Source organism: Ictidomys tridecemlineatus, chromosome 3 (assembly GCF_052094955.1).
Source record: "Ictidomys tridecemlineatus isolate mIctTri1 chromosome 3, mIctTri1.hap1, whole genome shotgun sequence".
NCBI classification, from domain to species: domain Eukaryota; kingdom Metazoa; phylum Chordata; class Mammalia; order Rodentia; family Sciuridae; genus Ictidomys; species Ictidomys tridecemlineatus.
Genome location: NC_135479.1, coordinates 202,384,252 through 202,390,252, shown reverse-complemented (window position 1 = coordinate 202,390,252; position 6,001 = coordinate 202,384,252). Strand labels below are relative to the sequence as shown.

Sequence of the window (6,001 nt, the reverse complement as noted above, 5' to 3'; positions counted from 1 at the left end):
TACAAAGTAGTATTTCCTCCTGCCTCAAACCAATGAGAAGAATGTGCAAGCCTTATAAATGACAAGTTCCAATCTACAAATGCATTTCTAAGTATATTGAACTAAAGGACATATTATTTTAGAAATGAAGATATGCATAAGTTTGTGTGTTAGACAGCTTTCTGTTACCATGACAAAATACCTGAGATAATCAGTTTATAAACTCTAAAGGTTTTTCGTTTTCTCATTTGCTCTTTGTTTTTTGTGTTTGTTTGTTTGTTGTTTGTTTGTTGGCTCACAGTTTGGGATGTTTCAGTCCATGACTGGCTGGCCCTGTTGCTTTGGGACCTGCAGTAAAGCAGCCCATCATGGTGACAACACTTGACAAAGACACTCACCTTGTAGCCAAGTTGCAAAAGAGAGGTGGGAGGAAGGGGCAGGGGCCCACAGTTCCCACTAGGCCTCCTCACCTATTACATCTTCCACCACCTCCCAATAGCACTAAGTTGGGGGCCAAGCCTTAATTCATGAGCTTCTGGGGAACATTCCAGATCCAAATAGCAGCCACAATCCTGTAATTAAAGTATACTTAATACATTGGGTCTTTAATGCCAACTGGTATGCATTTTCATTATATTTACGGACTTAAGAACATTGGCATGAATTATCCAAGAAAGCTATCCATCATTCGGTCTGAGTTTTATTAGAAAATGTAGTCCAAACTGCTAAGCAAATTACTGTGGAGGCTTTAAAAAGTTTTGTTTTTGTTTTAGTTTTTGCACTGTAAACCAGAGACCTATCCCTATTTCCCCTTCCCTTCACTCCTTTCTGCAGTTCAGCATTTAGAATTCTTCAGGTATCAAGGAGCAGAAACTCCAATTCAACCATCTCAATAAGGCAAGTATATTGGCTCCTGTAACTGAGTACACAGGTGCTTCAGGAAAGGCTTGATCCAGAAGCAGAATCATAAGCCCTGACTTTCAGATCTCTACTCCCTTTATTCTAAAGCTCCGACTATCGACTTCTCCAAAGACTTAGGCAATTCTCTCATGAACTATGAGCGTTAGATTCTTACATCACACTGAAAATGCTCTCTGTCAGTAGGCATAATGAGAAAGGAAGAAAGCTTTTCTTTCTCAGTTACCCTGGAAAATGTTCCTCCATGGTTTAAGGGGTTTGAATGCCCATTTCATACCTCTGACTATGTCAAGGCCGACAAAATTGCCTGAATGACTTAACTGAGCAGCACCGTGGCTCCTGCGTACTACAGTGTGACACCAACAGTAAGTACCCGTTAGAGTCACCTGAAGCAGCTGCTCTCTTTGTGTTAGTCAGCTTTCCGTCACTATAAGGAAATACCTGAGAAAGACAACTCATTAGGAGGAAAGGCTTATTTTAGCTCATGGTTTCAGAGGCTGCAGTCCTGTTCTCTCAGCTCTGTGGCCTTGGGCCGGTGGTGTCAGAGCACGACGTGGAGGGAGCACATGGCAGAGAAGCCCTGTTCGCCTCATGGCAGCCAGAAAACGAGGAGAGACACGGGAAGGGCTGGAGTCCCACCATCCCCTCCAAGGGGACACCTACAATGATCACACTTCCTTCCACCAGTCACCTCCTACAGGTGCTACCACCTCAGCTAGCACCACAGGCTGAGAACCAAGCCATTAGCACAAAGACCTTCAGGGTATATTTAAGATCCAAACCATAACGGCTGTGGTTCACATGTGGTTCACATGATTTCTCCAGGACAACACTTATCTAGAACCAGGAATGCAGTAAGCCCTCGACCTCTGGTCACTTAATGAGAAGAGTTCATAAAGTGACCTCTGGCCATGATGGCAAAGTTGAGTATCCAATTCATTCAAATCATACGACTGACCTACAGTAGGTGGTCAACAACAATCTCTACGCCTTGCAGCCTACTCTAAATATTGAATAAGCTTTCATCTAACCTAAGTGGCAGACGGTGACGGATATTACTAAGAACTCAACTTAGAACAAAGCACACAATGTCGTCCCAGTGGCTTCCGTTTAAAGCAATCACTTTTCCAATTACCTTGTGTAGGAAAAATGAGACTACGTATCAAGAGTGACTTTCAGTCATAGTTACACAGGAATGGCACCTGTCCCTAGGAAATGTGGTTTACCACGTGAGATTTGTGCCTGGGCTTCATGCAGGAGTTACCTGAAGGCAGGTAACACCGGGAGTTCCACAGCGAAAACTACATAGATGTGGAGGGGTTCTGCTTTATGAAATGCCCTGGGTCATAAATATTCTGACCTTGTTTGTATAGGAGGCCAGTTTGTTCACTTGATGAAGACATTAATTTGCCATCAGCTTGGACTGATTTACTCATTATTAGCTGCTTCCCCTGACCCACAGCTCTGACTTACAAACCTGGTGTATGCATTGGCTCGTAGGTAGTGCTGTGCTGCCATCTACAGACAGAAAGAGAGAATGACCATGAGCCCCAAGTTCCAGCCAAGCCACAACCATGGGAAAGAATTAGGTACAAGTAACAATAATAAAAACGCTAGGAAAAAAAATACGTTCTCAGGTATACAACTATGCTCCTGTCTCCAGGTTAAAATAATTGTTAAGACACTGATTGATTTACAAGTAAAATACAACCTAAATAAATCAAGCCATATAATACCACAGCCACAGAATCTTAATCCAGTTACTTTGGGTGGGGCCGAAAAATCCATAACACTGATAACTGGAACGGTGTGAGATCTACTATAATCATTAACCATGAAAGCTCCTGCTTGCATTTTCTCAGAATTAATTTTTTTCACCCTTCAGTCCTTTGTCCACTCTGGGATGCCAGGCCATCATGAGCATCCTTCAACAAGCATCTCACCCAGTGGGTGAGACCTGAGAGACAGGGAGGGAACCCAACTTGGTATGTCTTGGAGGCCACTATCAAAGTGCCATTGGATTTGTGTGGTGGTGATGTTGTCTCAAGATTCATGAGTGCTCACAAAAGCAATTTTTCATAGATAACTGTTCACCTTTCATGGGCGCTTTTGATCCATATTTTTAGTTTGTTCATAAAGAAATTCTAAAATGCCTGGTTATAATCATACAGGATACATAAATATCTTACTTTTACGTTTAGCATTTATCACGAGCATTTTTATGATGCTATTTTGTGTTTTTCATAAACATTTTATTAGCAGGATAAGGCTTTTCAAGGGGGACATCTGCCTTTGGAGGTTATTGTGAGAATTAAACACAGAGAGAGCCGAGAGCAGGGCCAGCACTGGATAAGCCCAGTAAATGTTAGCGTCGGGTAGATGTATAGCAATTTTCTTTTTTTTCCATCTCTAAAAGTTCATTCACAGCGGCTGGCCATGAAAAAATAATGCTATGATGAAAATCTTAGTAAAAACAGGAATTTTTATGATTATTCCTCAGGACAGACTTCTAAGAATACAACTACTGGGTCAAAGGTGATGGTAGTTTAAGATGTTTTAAATCAAACAACAAATTGCTTTCCTAAAGCGCGAAAGCCCATATTCTGGTTTCTCTTCAGATCATACAAATCTTTCACCTTTTACCAAAGGACAAAAGCTGTTTTAAACTATTCTCCCTGTGTGAGAATTCGAATTTCACTACCTCTCGTTTTTTTCATGTTTTCTAGTATTACCTATTTTCTGTTTTTCTACTTAGCACTTTTTGCATTTCTTTTTTTTAAATTTTTTTGTATTTGTTTTTTTTCTTTTTTTTTATTGGTACTTTTTGCATTTCTAATGAGATGATAATAATATTCATGGGTCACCTAAGTAGCACTTCACATTTACCAACTCACTTGTGAGGTAAAACAACCAGCTCAGTCAGGTGCTATCATGATTGACTTGTTATCCCCATTTTACAGATGAGGAAACAAATGTGGAAGGATAAAATAACTTGCCCAAAGACAGAGGAAGAGCATTTCCTGGTGCAGACTCCCTCCCGCCCGTCTTGGAGCTCACACTTGCTGAAGGCTACTGTTTTCTCTTTTGTACTCTGCTGCTCTGTGTCTGTCACTCCGTTGTTTGTTGTAATTTGATGTCCCTTTGATCAAGTTTTGTCAGCTGTTTATATAGCAAAGACAACAGCACCCTCACTGTTGTTTGGATGGCTATTTTTATTTTTTTTTATTTTTTTTTTAACTTTTTCCTTTTTTTTTTTTTTTTAAAGAATGGCACTTCAGGACTTCTTGGCTTGGTGAACACATCTGTATATACAAAAGGACCGTTAAACTTAGTACATGTTAGTTATTAACAATTAATAGGGATCCTTTCTTATCACTGAGTTTTATAGAAAACACATTTGTATATGCTTCCTTTTAATCACATAGTCTTTAAAGATAATAAGTATGCTTAGACAACAGAGATTAATGTGAAATTTATAAAGATTCTATGACAGAAGAGAGCTTCACAATCCAGCTTTACTAGAAGACATTCCTTTCACCCACATTATTTGGTGTATCTCTAAAACATCTGAAAAATACTTTTCTGTGAATTACTAGGCTGTAGAGAATGAGTACTTTTAGATACATTACAATTTTCTTTAGTAGAATTTGACATCTTTTTTCCGTTCGCCGAACTGTTCCACTGGATTTTAAAAGAAGGTTGCCAGTTTTCATCTCTTGAGCCTCTTCGAGGTTTTGGATGCTCTACATCAGTCTGCTTTTTGAAGTTTCTGTCTTTGTAATTCTTCTGCCCATTTAGTAAGTTATGTGGAGGTGAGGATGTAGTACGTAACTGGTACCCATCTGGGGATCCTTTTTGCCGGTTTGGCTTCATTAGTTCTTTATCCACCTCTTTCTGCAGTTGTAACGCTAATAGCCGGTCTTGTTCTTCTTGTTTGTGTCTCTCAAAAAGTAAATGCTCCAAATCTATCAGTTTTGGGGTAAAATTCATTTCTGTTTCCTCTTGACCTGAAGAAGATTCTGAGAACTTGTTCTTCCTTTTTAAAGAAAAGCATGAATCTCTGACTGCTTCAACTGAAGATTCCTGGCTTTTTCTTTTTGAAACACCTTGACTGTCTGGTTGGCTAGACTCTGTCTCAACTGGGCTGTCTCCAATTATTTGTATCATATTTGAAGAAGTACGCCCATTCTCTGTCTTGCCACAAGGCTTAACTGTAGTTTCTTTAGAGTAGGGAACTTTGGATTTAGGTCCTTCATACTTTAAGACATATAACTCTTGATCATGATTGTTTGATCTTTTGGCTTTTCCTTCAAGGCACTGTTCTGCGTCACAGACACATAACCATGGCATAGGTGACTCTACTGAAGACTTTGTACCTTGTTCTTGAATTTCAAGGCACATTTGAGGAGAAAGTGTTTGGCATATCTTCTTCAATTTCTGTATCTTGCCCTGTAGGGCTCTTCATATGACTTCTGTCAATTTCCTTAGAATGTGGAGTTTCTCCTGACTTCTTGTACAACTTCAGACTGTGTTGCTGATCCAAATAGAGATTTAGGTGACAAATACTTCTGAATATTTCCAATGTTTCTTTGTTGGTTCTTATTTTTCTTTTGTGACTTGGTTGTGACTGGATCAGATTTTCTGGAATTCAAAGGAGAAGCCAAGGTACTCCCCTCGCAGAAATTATCAATGTTAATGCTTAGCTTTCTTGCCAGTTCTTCATCATTTTTTAGTTGTTCTTCCACTTCGCCTTTTCTCTGCCTGCTTTTTTTTCCTCTTCTTCCTCCTCTGCCAATAATCTCTGTATATATAATCTCTGTATGTTTTCTTCTTCCTCACTGGCTCCTCGCTCTGCCTCCACCTTGTCCACCTTGCTTATCTCTTCTTCATATTCTCTTCTTAATTCCCCAGGTTCACATATCAGACGAATGGGCTGGTAGTCATCAACAATTTCCTCCCATCCTTGCCCAGAGATTCTAAGCTTGCACTCCTTTGGGGAGAGTGTTTTTGACTCGTTTCCCATAGTTCCATATTGATGAGAGAATTTTTACGGGTATGATACCGAGTCCACGAAGAGACCCGGCGGCGACAGAAGGGACAGCAC

At 40.0% G+C, this 6,001-nt stretch overlaps 1 pseudogene; it reads right to left on the bottom strand.

Annotated features, from left to right (window-relative positions):
• Positions 1-4,261: 4,261 nt before the first annotated feature.
• The window catches only part of LOC101968528 (E3 ubiquitin-protein ligase RNF168 pseudogene), a 1,878-nt pseudogene continuing 138 nt past the window's right edge, over positions 4,262-6,001 (bottom strand).